This window comes from Columba livia, chromosome 2 (genome assembly GCF_036013475.1).
Source record: "Columba livia isolate bColLiv1 breed racing homer chromosome 2, bColLiv1.pat.W.v2, whole genome shotgun sequence".
Classification (NCBI taxonomy): domain Eukaryota; kingdom Metazoa; phylum Chordata; class Aves; order Columbiformes; family Columbidae; genus Columba; species Columba livia.
The window spans coordinates 52,381,978-52,404,588 of NC_088603.1; the positions used below are offsets into that span (position 1 = coordinate 52,381,978).

General features: G+C 40.2%; 1 long non-coding RNA gene across 2 annotated transcripts in view; it reads right to left on the reverse strand.

Moving 5' to 3' along the window:
• Positions 1–22,611, reverse strand: part of LOC110357128 (uncharacterized) — a 301,741-nt gene that overhangs the window by 203,014 nt on the left and 76,116 nt on the right. The gene's annotated exons all lie outside the window — the stretch shown is intronic.

Here is a 22,611-nt window from a genome sequence, read left to right on the forward strand (position 1 = left end):
AGCTTACAAAACAGAGAATATGAAAACTTGCAACAATTTTCAAGAGAAATGGACCCTATTTGTCTCCTCTCCAAGGCAAATATCATTTGTGTTGGTGTCATGGAATAAAAGTAAGGAAGTTTATGGCTGAAAAAAAGCTTTCTGCTTGGGAGCAAGCTAGATGCTAGAGCAGATCTTGACTCAGTTCAAGGCCATTTCTCTTTCCACTTCTATATTTTCTGATGCATCATACAAGAAGTAAATTTTTCTGAAGTGAGGGAGAAATGCAAAAAAAGCAAAGGCTTGTTGGGTCCCATGTGCCACTGTTTCATATTCCCAGAGCTTATAAACTGAGGATAATTAAATACATGAATCGCCCAAGAGTATTGTGAATATTAATTAGCCAACAAATCTAGAGCACTCTGTCAGTATTTACTGCTATCTTTACAGACACTAACAAAAACCCCCAAAAGGTTGTTCTTTTAGATTTATAGGACAAAACACATTAAGATGTTGGATTGCAAAGTAGTAAGTCTTTCTTCTAATTCAACTTTTCAGAATTATTTCAAGAAACCAAAATTGCAGACTGTTAGCATAGTCATTAAACAAGACAGGAACTCTTGAGCTGAGAAATGAAGTACAGGAGCTGTTAAAAATAGTGAGATAAGTCAAATGAAGTCTGGAATAAATAATTGAAAACTTTTCTGGGTCTGTGCAGAAAAGCAAGTTTATCAGTTTTCTAACCAGGATAGCACTCGTGATACAAGAAAAATATAATTCAGCATATTCAATTCTGAAGTGAACAAATTAAGCTATAATAAATCCTGTTCACTGACTCAAGATCATTCAGTGTGTGTGGAAAGGCTACAAGCAGATCAGTTCCTTTAACTATTTCACTATTTAAAACACAGAATAACAAAACTGTAAAGGTAGCAAAGGACCTCTGGAGATCATCTAGTCCAACCCCTCCGGCTTGGAAGGGTCAGTGACAGCAAACTGCTCAGGCTGTGTCAGAATTCTGAGTAACTCCAAGGATGGAGATGCCACAGCAACCCTACCTGGGTGAGCTCTCTATCAGTCACTCAATCCAGCTTGTGTCTCCTGCAAGCTTAATACAGGTGCACTTTACCTTGTTAACATCTTCATATGGGCTCCAGTACTTATCCCTGAGGCATACTGTTACTGACCAGCCTCTGGCTAGACTTCATGCTGCTAATTCACAACCTTTTGAGCCTGGCAGTTCAGCTAGTTTTTAATCATAGAATCATTTCAACTGGAAGAGACCCTCAGGATCATTGAGTACAACCATAACCTAACTCTAGCACTAAACCATGTCCCTACAAACCTTGTCTAAATGCCTTTTAAACACCTCCAGGGATGGTGACTTCACCGCTTCCCTGGGCAGCCTGTTCCAATGCCTGACAACCCTTTCCATGAAGAATTTTTTCCCAATATCCAATCTAAACCTCCCCTGATGCAACTTGAGGCCATTCCCTCTTGTCTTATCACTTGCTACTTGGGAGAAGAGACCAACACCCTCCATGCTACAACCTCCTTTCAGGTAGTTGTAGACAACTCACTGTCCACTTATCTAGTCTGTGCTGCCTCAGTTTATGAGGATGTTATGAGAGAGAGTATCAAAAGGCTTGTTCAAGTCAAGGTAAACAATACCCACTGTTCTCCCCTCATCCATCAAAGCAGTTATTTCATCATAAAAGGCTATCGTGTTTTTCAGGTATGATTTCCATTTTGTAAATTGATACAATGACTACCAATTACCTTTTCTTTGATGTGTTTGCTCCATGTCTTTCTCAGGAAGGGTGAGGCTGACTGGCCTGTAGTTTGCTGGATCCTCCTGCTTGAAGGCAGGAGTCCACATCTCAAACACCATGGCCTCTCAAAGGCTAACAAGAGTAGTCTTGTAATGACATGGGCCAGCTCCCTAAACACCCATGGGTGCATTCTCATCAGGTCACATCTACTTGTGTATGTCCAGTTTAAGTATTTCCTAGCCTGATCCTCCTGCACCAAGGGTAAGCCTTCCTTCCTCCAGGCTTTCCCAGGAGTCTCGGGGAGCTGAAATTCCTGATGGCAAATCTTCCCAGTAAAGACCAAGGCAAAGAAGGCATTAAGTACCTTGGCTTTTTCCATATTCTTTGTCATCAAGACACCTCATTGAGCACCAGGTGCAAATTTTCCCTAGTCCAAATTTTTCCTTTTGATATACCTGAAGAAGCCCATCTCATTTCCTCTCACATTGCTTGACAGATTTGATTTCATGCAGGCTTTGGCTTTCCCAATCTCATTTCTGCACACTCAGTATTTTTGTATTCATCTGAACTTAACTGACTACATGTTGTACCTTTACTTCCTGTATTTGACTTTTTGAGGAGCACCTTGTTCATATATGCAGGCCTCCTGCCACCCTTGCTTGTTGTCCTGAAAATAGGGATGGATTTCTCTTGATCTCAGAGCGGATAATTCTTTAAAATCATCCAGGTCTCTTGGATCTCTCTTCTCTCCAGGACTGTATCCCATGGAATTCTTTCAAGAAAGACCATGAACAGGCCAAAGTCAGCTCTCCTGAATTTTAAGATTGCAATCCTGCTATTTGCCTTGATCCTTACTTTCAGGATCCTGAAGTCCACCATCTCAAGGTCATTGCAGCCAAGGCCACTCCTCACCTTCACATTCCAAACCACTTCTTCCTTGCTTGTAAGCATCAGATCCCACAAAGCATCTTCCTTCATTGGTTCCTCAGTTACCTGCGTCAGGAGGTTATTATCACTGCACTCCAGAAAGAATCCTCTTGGATTGCTCATGCCCTGCTGTGTTGCCCCTCTGGCACAGACAGAGCTGTTTAAAGTCCCCCATGAAGACTCCAGACTGTCAACATAAAGCTTCTTCCAGGGCTTTGAAACCCTTATCTACAGTTTCTTCCTGATCAGGCAGTCTGTAGTAAAGACCCACCATATCATTCACACTGGTCTGCCTGAAAATTCTGACCCATAAGGTCTCAGCTAGTTCACCACCCATACCAAGGCAGAGCTCCATGTGTTCCCACTACCTTCTCACCTAAAGGACAACTCCCTCTCCTGGCCTGTCCTTCCTAAAGAGCCTGTATCCATTCATGACAACATACCAGTTGTGTGAGCTATCCCTCCTTGTCTCTGTGATGCCACTGAGATGGTAGCCATACAAACACAGACACTGCTTCCCATGCTGCAAAAGCAAGTGTATGGGAACTTCAGAACACATCCCCAGCTGTGCTGCTTCCCAGTAAAGGTATGAAAGTTTCCTGTATCGTGCCATCTTCTCACCACTCCCTTTTCTGTGTGTATACACTTGAGATGGGCCCACTTCTGTTGATTACAAGGTCTCTCTTGCCCTCATTTGTTTGTGGGTTGACACCTCCCTTTCCTGTAATTCCTAATTGAAAGCTCTTCTTATCAGGATGGCCAGCCTGTTGGCAAAGCTGGGTTTGCCCAACATGGTCAGGTGGATCCCTTCTCTTTATAGCAGTCCTTGGTCTTCACAGAGGGTCCCATGGTTGAGAAAATACATCATACTTGAAGTACTTTCTATGAAAGAAGCAAGCATCTCACTGCATTCAGCCATTCCACACATTTATTTCCTCAGGAAATGCATATATCAGTTCCCCCTACAAAGGGAGAAAGTTCTTTTTGCAGAGATCCTTGTCTCTGAAAAATAGCATTTGGAGCACTGTCTTCAAACGTTGACAATAGCCGAGATATTGATTTAACTTCATTCTGATTCATTCCATCTCTACCATGACTATTCTTTCCCAGAATCTTACCCTTGACTTTAGAAATCTGAAGCTTCAAATTTAATGGTTAAATGCTTTCCTCAACATTTGTGGAAAGTAAATCCAGGTACCTAAACAGCTGGAGAACACTAATATATAAAATACAAGCATTGAAAAAGTTACCGATTTTCTTTAAACACTCTGCTTTTGGAGTACTCATCCTTCTGCCCACAAAGTAGCTCAGAATAAGTATTCTGATGTAACATTTCCAACACCATCCCAGAGATCTATAATTGTACTTATTTTCAGAGATGAGTTATGCAGTCTTATTGATTTTCAATAAAATTTAGACTCTTAAATAATTCTCAAAAGTGGGGCTATGATGCTTTTGCAAGTCTTTTAATGTTAGAAGTGGCCAAGGACTTGAGTCATTCAGCAGTAATAAATCTAACTAAAAACATACTATTCAGATAATTTCACAACAAGAAACTTTGACCTTGAAATTAGCAGGTCAAAACTGAACAGTGACTGATCAACCAACTAACCTAGAATTGCAATTTAGGAGCTCCTTACTCCTACAGCCAAGAAATCTCCTAATTTTGTATTTTAGTGACTAAGCATTTGACTCCCTTGTCTTACTTCAAGACACTTCCTCATTACATTTGTCCCCCAATGGCATTGCACCAGCACACCAAGATCCATTTTTGCAAATGTGAAGCTAACTCTTTTTTTTTTCCCTAGGGTTGCCTTTCATAAATCAGGAGTCATTAGAATCACACACATAATAAAAGGGATGGGAGGAAGGGAAATCTCTTAGCAAGCAATTTTCCAGCCAAAGATTTAATATTAGTTGAGTTGAACAGCCAATCCCAATTTAGGGACACTATGCCCTTGAGTTAAGATGCTCAGCAATGAATAAAATAGTATACAACCTCAACCAGCAACCAATCTGCCACTACTGGCCATTCCTGTACAAACAGCCAGACAACTCCATGCTTTTTAAAAGAAATCACTTGACAAGAATTTTATGATTCACAACAGTCAAGGCCTTATTAAGGTCCATAAATAGTACAAGTAATTTTTAAAAGAACCTTCCTCTGTTGCAGAGAGAAAAACACATCATTATGAACTTCAGTAACGTCAGCAACAGCAGTGTCTGCTGAATAGGAGCCTGATTGGAAAGTGTTCCAAGAAGAAAACCAGGTTGATTTAATCTTCTTGTGCCAGGTGTTAGTTTTTTTTTCAGCACAATATACACTGTGGGTAACCAACACAATGAAATCTCTGGCTTCAAGGGGTTTAATACATTTCAAGTTGTTTTTGTGTCAAAAGGCTGCATTTATACAAGCTGGGTTGGCTAGAAATCGTGAAGTCAGAATTGTATTTTGAGCCCACTGGAAATTTCTAAATGGATTTATTTTTAATTGAATGACACTCTATTACAATGGGATAGTCATAAAGCTTCATTAAGTGGTACGGTTTTTTCCCCCCTGCATCTGCTATAGTATGCTCCTATAAACAGTATTTTAGTCTGTGTATCTGTCTTAGAACACTATTTGGGTAGGGTTGTTTGCCTACAAATATTTATGCATAATATGGAACCGCCATGCTTCTACCAGCACAGACATCCCATGCAAACCACACAGCCTCTAAGCTGCACAGCCTCCCTTTAGAGCTCACAATGATAACCACAGGTGAGAAAGAGGGAAAAAGACAAGCAAAACAGTTTGAATTTGTTTAGATGATCCATCAGGGTCAGAACCAAAGCAAAAACTTCATACTTCCTAGCCAACACCCCTTCTTCTAGACTAACGGAAGCCAATTCCCAAGGACTACTTTTGCCTGCACCTATTAGTTTAAGTGATAAAAAGAAAAATTACTAAGCATGATTAGTGATAGGTTCCTTCCTTCCTTCTCTTTTCTCCAAAAGGTACTTCACATGTTGCTAGATTTAGCTCGTAGGAAATTGCCACCATCGCTCTGTCAGCTTATATGGGAGAGAAAACAGCTTGACAGTTGCAAAAACAAAGCTGTACTGTCCAGTTGTGCCCAAGATAAAAAACAGGAAGAGATCTTTGCACAGGCTGCATAACACATGTGCAGTGCAGTACTATGCATTAGATTTAACAGAAATCCCGCAGATGCAAATACAGATGATTTGCACATTTGGAAGCCTACCAGAGAAGTCCACGACACTCAGATTCTATTTTCCACCACCTCCAGCTGGAAAAAAGATTGGATATCCAGAGATATGATAACCATAAATAAGGTTATAGATCACAGTATTTTTCTCTGACAGCTAGTATTTAGTTTTATGGGATAAATTTGCTTTGAAAAATTATATCCACTGCAGAACTCCATAGAGACTTCATTGTAGTGTAGAGGGATACTGTAGATAAATAGTTTGTTAATACTACCAAGATACTTTGAGGTTTTCCTTCTTGTTTATAGCTTTCTAAAAAGACGTATCTCAAACCACTTTTGTTGTTAAAATGCAAAAAAATACTGCACAAGGAACATATATTTTAAATTCTTACTTAGCAAATGCTCAACATAATTGACAATTATAAACTGTACCTTGTCTGAAGCAGCTTCAGGACAGGCTATCCATATGTTCCATGAAGCACTATCAGAAAATTGCCATGACCAAACGCCCAAAAGCTGGTTAACTTAACCAAAAAGTCTTGCAGAAAAATCACGTTTTGTGATAATTAGTTTGTTTTTGGTGAGCTTTGTCTCTGGAACTGCTTCCTCACAGCTGTGAAACTTTTTCGTCTTCCAAATGAAAGCTGAATTTTCAAGGACGTGACAATTATGAAACAGTGAAACCAGGTGCAAAAAGCAAAATTTGGATTTTTCCATTTATCCCAGGAATGAAAACAGTACATAGGTTTGTCCATTAAAAAAAAAAAAAAACCTGTCTCAACAAATTTTTGAAGAGGTGGACTACATTATTATGACCCCTCATTTTACAACTTGAAATTTAACCAGCTGGTGATTCTGATTGATTACTGAACTGTCTTCAAGATAAAACTTCATTTCAGGTCCTGATGTGGTGTTTTACCTGCCCTCTTACACAGAAAATGTTCCAGAATAGTTGGAGGATGGCACATTTTCAACAGAAAGCTCTCAACTTTTTAAGAATGAACACGTCCATCTGCTTTCCTGAAAATACAAGCTTTTTTATTGTTGTTTTTGTCAGTACTGGAGAGGTGACAAATCTATGCAAGAATGGATTAGGTCATTTTCTGGGTCACAGAAGAAATTTATCAATTTGTTGATCAGCTGCTGAGGGGTCACTTCAAGTGTTCCTCAAGACTTTCAAGAAATCTCAGATGGGCATTCAGATATTGACTTCAATAGACCAGCATTAAAAAAAGTTTGCAAAATCAGCAAGTCTGGGGAAAAATACCACGAATAATATGCTGCTTTGGGGGTTGTTTTTTCATTTGTTTGGGTTTTGGGGGTGGGTGGTTTTTGGTTTTCTTTTTAATATTTCCCTTTAAGCATATATCTGCAGCAATTCCTGAAAACTTTGTACCAAGACAACTTAAAATAACTCAGTCTTTATACTACAAAAGAATATCCAGAGGACCTGGGGGCTAGGAAGGCCTTGAACAGCTACACAAAGGTATATAACTACTGACACATAACAAAACACAGTGTTAGTAGAACTGACTTACTAGAAATTTAGAGCTTTTACAGGAACTCAGCAACCTTCTCACCAAAAATTAAGTTATTTATCTTCACACAATTCCATACATACAAACATTAAAAAAAAAAAAAAAAAAAAAAAAAAAAAGTATGGCATAAACAGTGATGATGGGAAGTAATTACATTCTTTCTTGCTGCTAGTCTCATTTTATTTTTGATAGAGTTTGCTATAAAGGAAGCTCCAGTGGATCATATTTTGTTTCCAGGCCATTTGTTGCAAACTATCTGATTAATAGGTATACATATGTAGATTATCAATGCTTTAAACAGGCATATAAACAATGATGTTTACTTTGAAATACTCCCCTTTTAAAGGAGAGAAACTAAAAGATAATATTATTAAAAATTAAATCACAACGTTTTTAGCCTGTGGAAGCAGTTATGGTTATGCCCATGCATACACATGCAGCAAGTCGCAAGCATCCACACTTGCTTTTGTGTGTGAGCACCCTCGGACACTGCTGTACAGGCAGTGGGTATCGCAAGTGAAGCCCAGAAGAGATGACAGACCTTCACCAGCTACTTCTGCCAAAGATCTCATGGTAAATCACGAACAGATGTTTGCCTGATTTCCAAGAAAGCAAGGAACTACATGTCTGTGGTCAACACAGCATGAAACTCAAAATTAATAAGGCCTAATGAGTAAAAGGCATTTTGCTATGGTTTGCTTCTCATGCAGAAATAAACTTGCAGGTTTTGACTGTTCATCCAAAGAGCAGATTGTTCCCAAGTCAGATGCAACCAAGATCAACATCAGATTCAACAAGTTTTTCTAACTGATCTTTATTCCATCATAATTCTGCAATTTGTCAAATGCTAACATTTAACAGAAACACTGATCTTTTGGCAGAACACAGGGAGAGACAGAGCTGGAAATCCATCTGCTTCATAACCATTTATTTACCTGGCTCCTCAGCACTAAGGAGCTGGATGCGAGGTCTTGCAAGGTTTCAGAGCCACACGAACTCCCAGCTGCCTGACTTCAGCCAAAAACTCCCAGGACAGCTTCCCACTCACCAGGGAACTCCAGAAGCCCACAACGCTGCTGAACAAAACCAGTGTAATCCTTTTAGTTTCACTAGCAAACTCCCACTGACTAACAGCAGCAAAACTGTCAGCTCCCATCAGCTTCACACAGCAGCAGCAAGGGATCCTGGGGAGCACACTGCATTTCCTAAGCAAAATATTGTGATATTTTAATCACACATTCTGGGGGAGGGGGACAGCTCTTTATCCCAGTTTAGAATTGTCACTGTTTGGCAATGAAATCTGGTCAATAAAAATTTGTTTTGAAGGCCAGCTCTGCAAGAAACGAGTGAATCGCACCTATTTGGATACCTCATGACTTTTTGCAAACTACAGCACCATTTTCATATAGGTTACTAGTCTGAATCAAGAGACTTATGACAGCATAAGGGTAAAATATAATCCTTTCTCTCTAGGTGTGTCCCTTTTACTAGGAAAGAGGAACCAGCTATGAGATAAATTCACACCCATATTCAGGGTTCTGCCAATATAAACATTTCAACCAGAGGAGGAAGCCTCATTCTGAAAATAAACTTTTCAAAGAAACAGTGGATAGATAGATACTTATCAAACAGAGGATTCGGTCCCTGTGCTGGATGAGCCATGGCGACCCAGCTGTAGCTCATCACAAAACCATTCCCATACACTGTAGGATGATGCATGCTCTGTGGCAGCAGTTCCACATCTTGCTGGATCTCTACTCAACAGCTAACATGATGCAGCCTTGGTCTTTACTAGATTCTCCAGTACAAACAGATATCACAGTCTTAAGAAAGGCTCTAACCCATAATAATGTACTAATCCAGATAAGTATGGGAGGAAAGCTGGCATTATTTTTCATACGAGGCTTTGTCAGGACTGAAAAAATACATTATAAACCCATTACAAGAGAAACTAAAGTCTGATTTTTCCTATAGTTGTCTCTGTTTATTAATAACATCTCCCATGTCTTTCAAGAAACAAAGGTTGATTTGAGATTGCTTTGAAGCAGTGTATTAGCATTGCATTGGCCTGCTCACTGGTACATTCAGTATCAGACTTAATCTAAGAGAGGCTCTGTGGAAAAATAGGCAAGAAAAGACAAGACCATTTTAAGACTAGCTGTCCCACAGCTAATACAGACATGGCTAAGGCACTGTTGTTTTACACAGTTCCCAGATTTGACTGTCATGGTCAAAGGCCTGGAGTGCTCTTGTATTTAATTGGGGACAAAGACAGCAAGGTCTGTTCTTCCCAGCTGGAACCAATTGCAACCCCAATTGAGTTCATCATGAACTAAAAGCTACTCCGTCTCACACCTGCTGTGGCTCCTCTGCAAAGTAATCTCAAATATCTATTTCTCACTTCACCAGCTTCTTCACAAACCCTACAAACCCACAGGGATCATCTTCCAAAGTCTTCCAAGTTGCCCAGTATCACATCTTACGTGCATGCAAGACACTCACCTTGCCAGACTTTTCTTTCTAAGGCAGTCAGGCTTTAGTTATACATGTCAGTCCGAGACGTTTTAGCATTAAATCTTTGCCAACTTTCTTTAAACCAACTTAGAACTTTATGTGCAAGTTGTCCACAGAAAGCAACAGTAGTTTTAGGCAAAATGCACTAGGAGTTGCAGATTTCATTCCACAGAACTTGGTGATGATGCCAACAAGCTGCTGCTTCCAAGGGTCCAAGCTGCACCTGAGCCTCTTTCAGAGCACTGTCCCTTCCAGGGACCAGTAGCCACTACTAGTCCCAGCTCTATGATAACATGATTTCCATCCATTTTGACATCATGGAGTCTCTACTGGCATTATCAATACTGGACATAGCACAGACAACTTTCCCCCCTACCCTAAACCAACTGTAAACAAACTGTTTTGTGACAGCCAGCCTGTGAAGCTAGCTTGGCTGCTGCAAAGATAAAGCCCTACCTTTCCACCTTTAAAATTCTCTCCTCTGCAGAAAATTCTTGGTTTGATGCAGTATATTAGCAAGATAGCAAAGAAACAATTTCCAGAAATATAACAGCTCATTCAACAACAACAAAAAATCATAAGTGACCCACAAAGAATTTCAATACCTTTAGTCATAACCCTTATTAGTGTTCTTTCTCAACAAAGGATGAAAGAGGCACTTTAGTCACCTATTCTTATTATTTAGGGCTGTCTAGGTTTCTTCCCCTCCCTCTTGTTTTCTCTTGCTTTGAAAACAAAGATAACACCAACTGTATCTGTTTGCCACACTGTCAAGTCTCACAATTTAACTCAGAAAGTGATGTCTATCTATGATAAACAGCATCTTGCAACAGATTTCGATGCTAAGGTTTAACAAACACAAGTCAAAGATCAAGTGGTTAAAGGGGAAATGAAAAATAATTTGTAACCTCATTTCACTCCGAGCCACTTGTGCCTACTCTTTCAAGTCATGCATGGCACACTAACAGGTCCTTAAAGGAATAAAAGCAGAACCACCACAAACAGTTCTTATTGCTGAAGTTTCCAGAAATTAAAAATAATAATAATAATCCCACCAAACAAAAAGACCCACCACACCATACACACCAAAGCTCCCACAAATAAAACAAGCAGCACCAAAATAAAATAATCCAACAAACACAAAAGTTTCCAAACTTTATCATCTGTGTGAGAGATGACTGAAAGGCTTTCCTTTTCACAGGCATTTTTAGTAATTTATCCCCCAAATTACATGCAGTTCAATTTAGCAACTACCAAAGGTCATTAGTCCTTTTACAGAAAAACAAAGAATATGCTTTTTAAGTACAGTACATTTTCCTTCAAGGTCTTTCTGAAAGATGGCTGTTACTACAGGAGCCTCCTTGTAATTCTGTAATATGGAATATTATACATTACATGTAACAATACGTATTAACAAGACATAACACATAACAATATAGCACAGTATCACAATATATATAAATATAATAACATCATATGTTGGCAAGATTTCATGTGACTGGAACCTTAGCTCTGCAGAGATCCCAGGCCATTTCATACTATCAGACATGGACAGTTTTATAGCGCACACAGTGAACACTAACCAAAATAGATCTCCTAGGCTACATTCAAAGGGAATTAAGAACTGTTGACAATTTTTACAGAAAAGAAACTATTGGAATGAGAAACCACTGAAGTTTTCTTAGGCAAAATGGAAATGGCTAATAGATACATTCAGAGAGATATAATTCTGTCCAAAACATTAAAAACATAGGTGCCTACTACTAAGTTTCTACATCCGTATTTAGGAACCTTAGTAGTGCCACTATCAGAAAAATTAAATGCTCTGCAATAAAACTGAAATAAAAGCCTTAATGTTGCAATAGCCTCCCCCCAAATAAACTAAGGCCAGACCACAGATGACCAAAGGATGCAGGTCTGGACTTAGTAGTCTATGCTCCCAGAATTAGGAACAGAACAGTTACAATCATCAAATAAAACTGCCAGCTGAAACAGCTTCCCTTAGTAAGTCTATCAATTAATACAGTCATTTTCTTCACACAATAAAAAAAAACACCTCTTAAAAGTCTTATTTTCTGATTGATTGTACAAGACTCCACAGTATCAAAAAAAAAAAAATGTATCTTGTGAATTTCTAGCTGCAAAGAGCAATCACTGAAAGGTTCAAACTCATTGTTTTCCAAATACCATTCACTTCTGCTTGGATTGCAAAAACATTGAGAACAAACAAAACAAGATCAAAGACAGAGTCCACATTGTAGAAAGTCTTGAAATAGCAACAGAAATCTCAGAAGCAAGAAATAAAAGCCAAACAATAGAAAGCAACAAGGATATAACTTGGAACAAGTTTACAAATGAGACTTTTTGTATATCAGCACAAACATCTTATTTCTGTTTCCTCCCCCCCAGTAACATTATTTCAGCCCATGCTGAAACAAGCCTGAATTCAGAGCAGCTCATACCAGGTGTGTCAAAAAATCCAGAAGAGAAAGAAGAAAGTTGTTTTGACAGTATTGTCATCAGGACTCTTATATCTTCAAACTTAACACTTTGTTCATTTTTCTATCAGAAGTTAGTTCAGTTTTTACCACCCAGGAGAAAAACACTGTGAAATTAACTCCCTTCCCTTCTCCCTACCCCAGTTTACCAGCAATCTTTACAGGTCTACAGAACAAACAGGTTGCTTCAGAAAGTTTTGCAGAGAATTAGAAAGGCAGCTCAGTTACCATTCAGCCAGCAGATTTCCAAAGAAGATCCATAAAGCGAGACAGAGCATTGTGGTATCAGGGCTGAGAGCAGACAACCTGTACCAGGAACTCCTTCTCCTACAGACCTGGCTAGCAGGTCACTGCACCCTGTTTCAGGCAACAGCTTAGAGACACCTGTTGGCATTTTAAATTAGATCAATTAATTTAGACCCAGGTGAACAGGGGTGTATTCATACCAGCCACAGCCTGAGCATTAGAAGTAGGTACCGGCAGAAGACAGGAGGTAACAAAGCAGCTTGGGGTCGATAAAATCCACCTGTAGCCTTGTTAAGTATAGGGCAAACCTCTTACCCAGGGGAAAAAAGGGCTGATGTAGTTGTCAACACAAGGCTCAGAGAGAGGTCCTGGGCACATGTTAATCAGTAAAATTAAGTTACGGGTGGCTCCAGCAAAGCAATTCAGGGTCTCTGCAGTCCTCTGTGCTGCAACAAGATCATTGACCCCAAGCCTGTCCTGAGGTCCTCAGAAAGAAGACTTTCTCTGCAGCACTTGTGAACACAAACATGCTTTGCAGTCCAGATGCTCTTCAGATCCCACAGCCCAGCATCCAAGGAGCCAGGCTGAACAAAAGAAGAGGGAGAACACATGGGTTTCGTTTCAGCTATGAAATAAAATAGTGATAGTGACTCACACAAATCCTTTTCCCTTTGAGTGAATATTGCGAAGAATAAGCAGGAGTTCAGCAGCTAGAGCTATGGGTCTGCTGATTAAAGACACAAGTTTTCGTCGGTGCCCTGAAGCCACATCAGTCCCTGTCTGTGCCCATAAGGTTACAGAATAAGAGCTGGGAACCTGTAACCCAGCTCTCTGGGGAATGCTTGACAGTACAGCAGGCAAGGGGTTAAACACACAGGGAAAGTTCACAAAAACCGAAATGCTTTATCCCAGGAGGCTGACACACAGACCCTAGAAACCTTCAGACTGTTCTGCAGCCAAGTATCAAATGGCCACCTTTTTTTACTAACAGACAACTGAAAGACACTTAACATGATGTCTTCAAGGCTCTATTTAATTTTCTATGTCTGAACAGTTTCATGGCCCACTTTTTAATTGCTGTGTCTAACGGAGGTGGGAAGGCAGGTGAAAAATGCTAAGCTTTACGAGACAGTGAAGTCTGTTCAGTTCATATTGTTTTGTTATTTATTTCCACAGTGGAAGACGATCATTTGTGGCGCTCCACTCTGCCACATGCATTCAGAATGATTTTCTTTAACATATCACTCTTAAGCGAACTGACTCATCTTGCATTTTAAAATATTTCATTAGTTGCTGTTTCATTAGGTATCCTTGGAAGGCTAGAAACCTGAAACCTAGACACAGCTGGGGCCTAATCCTGCCCACAGAACAATATGACAAACCCCTCAGACTCCACTGGAAATGCTTAAATTGAGGAAAAGCTGGCCACTAATTTCTCATATGCTCTGCTAGAGTCTATAGCTAACAATTTGATTTTGCAGGGGTCAAGGCAAAGGCACTACAAGCAGGAAAAAAAGCAGTAAAACATTATTTTAAAAGAATGGCTAACCATTTTCTTTCACAAAACAAAATATAAGTTTAATTGCCTGAAAAAGGATACACAGGACAAGGTTCCTTAGAGCACAGGAATGATCTAGGAACAAGGTCCCACAACTCAGCTTTTAGTCTGATGTGCACAGGGACTGCTGACCATGTAGACATGTTGAACTAAGTTTAAACTAGATACTTGCACTTGCTTTGGGGACTAGGTTATGGCAGCAATTTCAGTGGCCACTTTTTCCACAGGTGGTGACCACAGGCACTTTCTGCTGACTTGTGTTTTGCTATTTGACAGCAGGATAAACAGGGGTCCTTTTCTTTCTCTTTTGTCCACCCCCAGGAGATGGATATTGCCTCGAAGTGAGTTGGCTTCAGCTATGCGCAGAAAATTCTACATAGTCCTCATCATCCAGCCTCCAGGAATGAGGAAGACATATTCTGCCTCTTCAAAATCCTGAAAATCCAGCTTTTTAATTTGTATAGGTAAAACTACATATACATACAAGTATCTTACCAAATGTATCTCATCATCATCTAGAAAAAATATCTGGGGCCAGGCTCAGAATAGGATTTAGGGTTCTAAAGCAGGACTGAGGTGGAGAATAGGTATGTTCCATAAAAATTGCAACTCTGGATAAACAAAGGACCATGTTCAGCTCTCCCTTGACTACCTGCACTATACCATGAAATGCCAAGCTTGCATTTTATACAAACTAATACTGAGATAAAATAGTTGATCTTTTGAAGGGACAGAATACCAGAATTTCTAGGCAAATATCTTATTAGGACATAGGGTACCTCCTCCCTTTGTTCTATTTGGTCTCATGGATCTTTTCTCATTTAAATATCCAGAAAATCTAAAGAAAAAAAAAAAAACAAAACACAGCACAAAGGGTTCAAAGGAAAGAACTGGAAAGTGCCATTCTCAAGTAGATTTCAGCTTTCCCAATCCAGGAAGAAAACCAAATTAACACCTTTCACACCCTGACAAAATACCCTAATTCTATGTGCAGGCAACTGACCAGCCCCTACCCCACACTTGTCACATTGTAAAAGAAAGGCAGACAGAGCTCTGCCCTGCATGCATTTTCCTACTGTCTTCCTCTCAAGAAGCTCTTCATCCAGCACACTGGTTTCATACGGGGGGCGGTGAGTTGTGATAATTTCGGTGTCATTCTGGCACACTGCAAAATGGGTCTATATACGCCTTGCTCATACTTGTGTATCCTCTGGGCCTATTACATACAAGGCAAAGTCCTCCATAAGCAATAGCCCTTAACATCCTAATTTCCCTCTGTTTTCTATAACCTTGCATTTTCAGTCTCCCCTCAGAGCAGGAGAAAGGACTCATATTCCCGTATTTCTCTTTCAAAGGTTAACTGCAAGGTAAAGCATAGCCGCAGTTCCACAGCACTGCAGGGGGGGAAACAACAAGAACAAATGAAAATAAGACCTGGGAATAAGAGGAATCCCTTAATCTAGTTTAACTTGTTTCATCTTCTCTCCTGCTGCCCATGAAGAAAGTGATCACCTTGGGGTGGGGGCAGGAAATAATAGTTCCATAATCCCAGTTTATTCCTGAGACCGAGAATGAGTCCCTAAGCTATTTCTTGTCAACTGGGTGCCATTAGACCACTGCCAGCCAACCTGTGACTAATTTAAGGAAACGCAGGTGCAGCAATCATCAGCCAGCAGGCACCAAGGCAAGATGGGCTCTCTGCTCTAGGAAGACCCTGCAGAAAAAGATGTGCATCATTTCAGGTAGTAGGATGGTGGAAAGAAACAGACTGCAAAAAGCTGACAGTCAACTTTCGTTTACCTGGCCAGGTCTCGATCTCTAGAGAGACTGCCTTCCCCTGCCTGTCACCTTTACTTCAAGAGTCTCAATGTTTATTTGACCTCAAGTCATGATATAGAGCCTATACCAGGGGTGTCAAACTTATTTTCACTGGGGGTTACATCGGCCTTGTGATTGCCTTCAAAGGGCCGAGTGTAATTTTAGGATTTGGTCCGTGGGCCTCGTGTTTGCCACTCAGTTATGTGCATTGTACTCCTTTATCATCAACACTGTCTCAACACAAGAGGCACATTGGTTTTTCTCCTTGGAACACAAACGTGTATTCGCTTTCCCATCTATCATTAAATGGCCTTCGTTCTGCATCATTCTTTCTCTTACTGGACATTTTGGGATTCAAGTTGTTCCACCAAAGACGTTAAGGTGTGCCACCTAAGTAAAAGACCAAGATGTCCTTTAGGATAACACTCAGGCCCTCTCACACAGGCTCACCTTTCCTTCAAACTCCCTTCCCCATACAGCAGAGCTGGCGGTATCCATGTGTATCAATACAGAATTCATTCAGTTGTCTTTCAGTGCCTCAAGGCAGTTACCAGTGTCCCACATCAGTCTCACCACTCTCCTGTAGCTATGGCCGCAGCTCCCGCCATTCTGCTCCTGCGGCGCCATGCATGTCACACCTGCTCCACACATGACCAGCACTGTCAGGAGTCTGGGGACAAGGAGCTGGGTGCTGCTGGGGGGAAACAAAGTGCCCGGTGGGATCAAACAGTGTGGCAGGCCGGATCCGGCCTATGGGCTGCCTCTTTGACACCTGTGGACTGTAGTCATTCAGCTTAATCCCTGCTCCAAGCCTTGGGGATTTGGTGTGCATATGCATGTTAACCATTAAAAGCCAAGCTAAAAATAATGGTTCCTAAGAGTACAAGAGCCTCTCTTTCTGCAAAAGAGAACTGTGAAATCTATCCAAGTATTCTTGCTCGAAATATTTATACGTGCATATACCAGCCTCTGAGATCTTGGTTTAGCACTAGTGAACTATTCTGACCATGTAGGGAAGTCTTTTCTTTTACAGGTTTTAGGTAACAAGTTTCCCTTACCGATGTTTGCAGCATAGTTTCTCACAGGACCTTTAATGTTGTTACTGTTCTCTTACATTAGAGATGTTGCTCACCCTGCCACAAGACCTTGCAAAATATCTGTTGCTTACACTGAACCAGTAGCATATCTGAGCAAAGTAGAATCTTATTCTTCTACCAAACAAAAATAGGATTCATTTGATCCCTCTCCTGATTCTTTAAGTCATTGGCATTTTCATTATTGAAGTTTTCTATATAGCTTTGAGGGTAAAATCTCTTTTGTTACTATTCTTAAAGCTGAGGTTGTCACAATTACACATCTCCAGGAGGGCCACAAAGATGGTCAGAGGGTTGGAGCATCTCTCCTATGAAGACAGGCCAAGAGATTTGGGGTTGTTCAGCCTGGAGAAGGCTCCAGGGAGACGTTAGACCAGCCTTCCTTACCTAAAGGGGACCTACAAGAAAACTGGAGAAGAACTTTTTACAAGGGCATGGGACAAGGGGTTATGGCTTTGAACTGGAAAACAGTAGATGTAGATTAAATATAAGGAAGAAATTCTTCACTGTGAAGGTGGTGAGGCACTGGAACAGGTTGCCCAGAGAAGCTGTGGATGCCCCATCCCTGAAAGTGTCTAAGGCCAAGTTGGACGGGGCTTTGAGCAAGCTGGTCTAGTTGAAGGTGTCCCTGTCTATGGCAGTGGGGTTGGAACTAGGTGATCTTCAAGATCCCTCCCAATGCACACCATTCTATGATTCCAGGATTTGGGGTTTTAAGAAAAATGTTATTGGGGTGCTAAGAGACCCAGGATAAAAACTGCATCCATCTTCTTTGTGTTTCCTCCAGTGTCACCAATGTGGTTTTGGTATTTGTAGTTAATTTGTGGCCCTGGTCTTGGACTCTCTTTACCACCTTGAAGCAAAACAACAAAATCGTGAGAAGACAGCTACCAATGCAGTGCAGAAGGTCTGTTTATCTTGACAATAATAAGTTTAAGAAAGAACTCTTATGACAATCTATAATTATTGTAACTATTTTACACTCAATTACATTCTATTTCTTGGGCAGTGGGGACCCCTCAGCATTATTTAAGCATTATTTTAAATTTATTTTTATTTATTAATTTTATTATTTATTAGTTTTTATTTTTTATTTTAGCATTTTAATTTTTCGATTTCTCAAGTGCCTCCACATGCCAAAAATCTGCAAGTAGAGAAAGCCATGTGTGTGTGTGTATATATGTATACACACACATCTACACTAGTTTATCAAACATCAATGTTATAAAGCTTCTTAAAAGCACAGCAGAAGCCTGTCAGTCAAAGAGCTGGAAAAGACAGACTTTTGTATTTCCCCCTCACTAATGTGAATCCTTTTCTTTGAGACAAAAATAATAATGCATTTCTTGGTTCATGTTTTATGCAAAAATCATTTTTAGTAGATGAGAGAGTTTTATCTAAGAAGTAGATTTAGTGAAATAACTAAATTCTCTTCTTCGCTTCTAGACTTAGATAACCTTGTGCAAATCACTTAACCTCTCTATATCTCCTTTAAAATACCAGAAGAGAAAAAACAACATCCACCTTTAGAAGACATCCAGAAAGCCCGAGATAGGAAGACTACATGTATATTTATTTGAAGTTCAGCTTGATGTCACTGATATTAACAGGGCACGGTCATGTGTGGACTTTGGAAGTAACTGTGTATCAGTTGGCTACTTCTGTTAGAGCTGTGCTTCAGTAATGAATCATGTGATTGCTCCTCATATGCCATGCAGCAATGTTTTAAATCAAGCCAGAGGACTTTGCACTGAAGTGGGTTAGGAGAGCCCATGCTACAGCAGCTCTGCTTTAGGGACAGTAGTGAGTAGGCAACAATCACAGCAGCCGTTACTCACGTTCTCATGGGGTTATGCCCTTTGATCAAATACAAAATACAATACACTAGCAAGCAAGTATTTTTCCTTTTTTCAATGTCAGTGTTCATCGATACTTACTAAGAAAGACTGTGCATCTCTTTTTACACCATTAAGCAAGGATGAATGTTTTTTACGCATATTCATTTCCACTGGGAGAGAAGAGAAAAAAAATCTCTTCCATTAACATGAGATTTTTCAGTATGTTTTAACACCATTTGGGGAATTTTTTTCCAAAAGCACTCCAAATCTGGATTGACTGAAACAAACCCTTGCTGTGAGCTTTTTAACATAAGAAACTGAGTATTTCTGGATTCTTTCTATCCTGTGCCCTTCACATTCACATGTGAAGTAAACATAATTGCTACAGCACAGCAGAACTTCCCGCACCTCCCCCCCTCACCACTGTTGACCCCTGCAGTTATGTCCAAGCATCTCTGTTCATTAAAGAAAAGAAGCTGGACCTTTGCTGCCATTCCTCTTTCCCAGATGACTTCTCGTCAGATCACTGATGGTACGTGATCAGGACTGAATCTGACTATTCACCTCCATGGGAGCTCAATCCCACTCTCCATTTTGGTGAGTTACTAGAAGAAGGAGAAAATGGTGCAGCATGCAAGTAGTATAAATATGAAAAGGTATCCAGAGCAGGGCACATATTTTAGTTTTAAGACTATATGGTATTTTTCAGAGTAGGGCTGGGAACACCATAAAAATGCACACCAGTAACATCTGCAACTAAGAAGCTTTACAGGTAACAGTGAGACAAAGAATGAGCTATCAGTGTCTTTTCCTTCTTTGTCAGAATTTATGAGTTACAATAGATAACATCAGCCTGAACTTTTTAAAATATTAACTGGCTTAATTACACTAATATTTTTTAATCTTTCTGAAGAACAATATACATAATTACTTTCATTACTACAAAACACAATATTACTTCTCTACTGCAATATATCAAAGTCAAGGACAGCATAAGACGAAAGTTCATCTTTTCTTAATCCTTTTGTTTTAGGCTTCTAAAACTTTTTGTTAACAGGTCCTGAAGCTGACATTTTGGCATCAAATGAACATACAGAAAAGTCACACTTTAAAAATTTTCACTTTAGTACTCTGCTCATTCTCTTTCATGGTTTCCTGTTGGAGAGTAAAAAGCAGTTGTTACCTCCTTCACAGAATGGGATCGTGACTTTTCGTGTCAACTCTTGTCCCTTCTCTTAATATTTTGTACTCTAAGAGAATAAAACTTTGTTCAACATGCTGGCCATGTGGTAGTTCTCTGAGGCAAGGGCTGTACTGGTTCTGTGCCTGGTATAAAACTCAAAAGCCAGCCTTTTCAGGAAGCTTTGAATTCCAGATGATCCTGGTTCCAAATAAGTAGGTCCTGAATTGCCATCATGACAACCAGGTGGAAATCTACCCAAACTCAGTCACTGTAGGTGTTCACTGTCCCTGAAAAATCAAGTAATCTTCTGTCACGGTCACACACAACCCACAGTAGCAGAAATTAAAATGAAAGCCTGTTCTCTTAGCACTTTTTTTTTTTTTTAAAGAACCTCCCAACTTTTGCAAAGTATTTCATCTAAGCAATCTTCTTTTAAATCTTTAGAGTCTTAAAAATCTATATTCCCCTCCTCTCTATAGTCAGAAGAATAAAAATAGTACCTTCTGCCCTCCAAGATTTCTCAAAACTAGACGGTAAACCTTCTTCCATGTTTACCCTTACATGAGAAACAGCCAGTCAAAGAGCTTGAGAGGTTTAATGCAAGAGTTCTGAGTCTTCCTGCAGTGAAGGCGGAGGACAGAGTCACAGCACACAGCAGAGCTCGTGTGTCCTGCCAGGTAACAGCGACAGAAGGCAGCACTGCCTGAGCCGGCAGTGGGCCACCGCATCCTCCATAGGAGCAGCAGCACAGCAGACATCAGCTGAGCAAGAACTGATTTGGACAAAAGGAAAGAGTGCAGAAAAAAATACTGTTTCGGTTTTTATATGTATGATTTGATATGTATGATTTGGAGGAGGAGTGTACAATAAGGTGAGGGAAAGGATATCGAGTAAAATGGAAAACATCCATTTTCAGTCAGAGTGAAAAGTTACAACAGATGTGACAGATTTCTTTTGTTCGGGGGTTATAATGGCTGTTTTTATTATCACTTTTCTCCACATTTTACCCAGGTCATGTTTTTTAAAAAACTAAAAGCTATTTTGAAAGAAAAAATTTAAAAGAACTAAAAAAAAAAAAAAAACCTACCAGGGAAATTAAGTCGTTCAGCTTTACATTTTAACACTTCTAATACATGCATCTTTTCTCCTGACAAAAACCATTTACTGGTTTTGATCTGATTTTACAGGTGATGCTTATATGACTCCCCACAACTGCAGTACTGCACACTTTTACCCTTTGTCAGACTAATTTTGCTGGGCATTACCTGGAATGAAGGATGCCTGCACAACCCAAAGACCTTTCTCTTGGCTTTGGAGGAAGAGCAGTTTCTGTGGAATGAGGCAGGATCACAGCCCAGTTGGTCTGAGCAGAACCATGGGTACCCAGCCCTATCCAAACTGCAGCAGGTCTTGCTACTGGCTGAGAAGACACACTTTCTATGTTCCTAGGCAGCTTTCTGAGACAGGAGTATCGATAGCTAGGGAGCTTTGCAAAGTTCAGACAGTGAATTTAAGGTCAAGTCTAAAAAAAGGCACCTAAAGATGCATATCTTTATCTCAAACTCAAAAGCAGCAGCTGGTAGGTCTTAAAAGACTAAGCACATAGAGAGGTGACCCAAAGCTCTCCTTAGTCTGCACAAATGTTCAACAGCTATCACTAAGCTTCGAGAAAGCACTTTGGGTTGGTGGGGTATTTTTGCTATTATTTGACTTTTAGTGGGTTTCTGTCTGTGGATTTGTTGTTTGTTTTGTGTTTGGGTTTCTTTCTCTTGTTTTGTTTTCAAAATACACCAGCACTTTATCTGCTTTTCTTCCGCATGAGCTAATGGCATCCAGTCTGGCTCACAGCTGGGCTTTCTGTTTCAAAACAGAATCTTCTGACTCTGCCATGATTTTTTCTCCGTGTCATGGCCCATCTCTGTCCAGATCCTCTGATGTATCTTTGGCAAAGTGCTCAGCTCTGCAGGAGATGTGCCATTGTGTGTGGCCTCTCCTGTACTGCAGCCAGTTGGGCAAACACACTAGATCCCACTCATTTTTGGTTTTGCCAAAAGTTAACAGAGTCAGAAAGCAAGAAAGAGACAGACTGGATCAAAGTGGGAACAATAGAAGGTGCTATGCCAAGTGTAGCTTAAGCAAAAACTGAGTTGGAAAACAGAGCTTCAGCCATTTGCATCAGACATTAAATACACCTCATCCCTAGTCTCCTTAGAGCTAAAATACAGGGGTGAGAGGGAGAACGGTGTTGAAAATAATCTGTCTTGTCAGACACAATTACTCTCATGAACACAGTGCCAAAAAATCTGAGAGCATTTAAATTGACCCCTAAAACCACAGAACTGTGACAGTTTGCACCCATCAAAAATTTGGTCACAGATTGTTTCTGGTTTGCCACATCTCTGCCTGCAGAAAAGCTTCTGCTGTGGTGTGTGTG